The following is a 2500-nucleotide window of genomic DNA, read 5'->3' on the forward strand; positions in this document are numbered from 1 at the left end:
TGAAACATCGAGATCAATTAACAACAATTAAATGCACGTTTAAAGAGATATTAAGAGATTTTAAAACACCAGGCAGAGAGACTCTGTTGTATTCTACGCTGCTACAGTATGCCACATGCTGACAGACCTGCCTGGTCCGGTTATGCCGTGATCCTTCAAGGGTGTCAGACAGATCCTGATTAGTTTTTGCACTGCCACTGCATATCTCTCTCACACACACACACACACACACACACACACACACACACACACTGAGTCTGCAATTCCAACATAGCCCTTTTCGAGATGCAGGATCATTGCCGGAGGACCACACCCAGGTCTATGAGTCCATTTTCAGTTGATTGAATTTGACTTACAAATTGTTCCATTGTGTTATCGTATTTGGGAGGGTTAATTAAATGTCCAGTCCAAGCTGAGCTTTAATGTGGAGCAGCAAGTGTAGTAATAGAATGTGTCGTATGGTTATTATTAATACCATGGCCTCCTTTCCGGTGGAATGTCTGCCGGTTGTTTACTACGCTCTGTGAGGGGTCAGTGTTGCCCTGTGTTGTCTGACCAAGGTCACCAGTATTGACTTGGATTCTCCAATAATGACATAGAATGGACCAGAGGCGGGCCGTCAGGGCCAGCAAGGCCTCCTCCGTTGGCCTAGAGATTGTCAGAATCAGACAATTATATTTTATAATTTAATATAAATTAGAGCTTTTATCCAATCAGATGTTCCACCTGTGCTGTCTCCGGGTGAAAAACCTACCCTGAGGCCTTCGGAATATCGAGTGAATCCCCTCTGCTGTTGAAGCAAATGGGGACGATGTTGTTGACTGTCATATTCTTTAACCAATCAGATTTCGAGTTTGCCATGTTGGGCGTATTCTTTGACACGCCGGAGCCTTCTAGCTTACCTAGCCGCCTCCGTTAGCATTTTCACACACATTTTTAACGCACAATGGCTGAAGGAGGAGAAGAAATGGATTTGGTGGCAGATTTACTGGCAAAGCCTTTTTCGAGAAGGACCTTTCAAGAAAAACTGGAAATTGTGAGGAAGGGTCGACCAACCCCGCAGCTAGCAGTCCTGTGGAGCCCCAGAGACTGCAGTGTTGTGATGATATTATTACCACCCACCACCCCACCCCCTGTGACCTATGACCTATGACCCTTCAGTTACAGGGTCGATGAAATGATTGACATGAGCAGAGCACTATGGATCCAATGCTCCAGCTGCCACATTCCTTCTGTCTGTTGTTGTATTTTTAACACACATGCAGCATTATCTCTTTATCATTTGAATCCCCCTCTAGCCACTCACTGTACACACACACACACACACACACACACACACACACACACACACACACACACACACACACACACACACACAAACAGACACCTTTTCTGACAAAATCCCTCGCCCCTTCCCTTTACAGAAATGAAGATGGTTTGTTGTCTTGGTGCTTATACAAAGCCATCCTTCTTTCCCCCTCCCTCCCTCCCTCCATCCCTCTCCTCCTCACCGTTTCCCTGTAAGCCCTCAGGGATCTTTATACCTATTATACCTATTATACACACACACACACACACACACACACACACACACACACACACACACACACACACACACACACACACACACTTGTAGCCATGAGTGGGAGGCAACGTCCATATGCATGAGGAGAGATTTATATAAACACTACTGCATTCTGTTTGTCAAAGGTTGCATTACTAAGGGAGTGTATGGGTGGAGGGAGATGACCCCCCCCCCCCCCCCCCCCACCCCACCCACACACTTCAACAAGCATTGTTGTGTTACACTACATGTACAGTTTACTGTTTACAGATCATTAAACCACTCTGCTGCTAGAGCACTTATGGTTTATTATTATCCTGAATATCAATATCAAAGATTATCCAGAGTGTGTTATGTGGTGATTGCACTGTCTTTGATTTATACTGTATTGAGAAAACAAAGCCTCTAAACAAATACTAGATGAGTCACAATGACACAAAATCCTTGAGAAATCTGAAGACCCGTTAATCACAGAGCACAGGTGTGGTAGAGAGAGGGAGAGAGACGGAGCGGGAGAGAGAGGGAGCGGGAGAGAGAGGGAGAGAGACGGAGAGAGACGGAGCGGGAGAGAGAGGAAGCGGGAGAGGGTGATGGACAGAGAGATTACTGATGTAAGCGCTGGTGGATAGAGCTCTGTGAGTCAGGTTCCCACGAAGACACCGCCCACATCAACTCATACAGCTGTACCTCATCACGGGAGTTATACATCAGTATGCAGCAGACCGTTCTAGAGGTCTTATCTCTTGTACTCACATAGTGTACAGTAGGTTCTCACTGTAGCATGGTAGCATGAACACACACACACACACACACACACACACACACACACACACACACACACAGAGCAGAGTAAGCAAAAACTCATGTATATGAGAGCACCAACAGGTTTAGCATGTGGGTGATGAAACAAGATTTAATCTTCAAACCTGAAGGGCA

At 45.8% G+C, this 2500-nt stretch overlaps 1 protein-coding gene across 1 annotated transcript in view; it reads left to right on the forward strand.

The window, feature by feature from the left end:
* Window positions 1-2500, forward strand: part of slc4a8 (solute carrier family 4 member 8) — a gene marked incomplete at its 5' end in the record, with an annotated part of 26816 nt that overhangs the window by 10359 nt on the left and 13957 nt on the right. The window lies entirely within an intron of this gene.

The sequence above is a fragment of the Argentina silus genome, assembly GCF_951799395.1.
Source record: "Argentina silus genome assembly, chromosome: 4".
In the NCBI taxonomy this organism is placed as follows: Eukaryota; Metazoa; Chordata; class Actinopteri; order Argentiniformes; family Argentinidae; genus Argentina; species Argentina silus.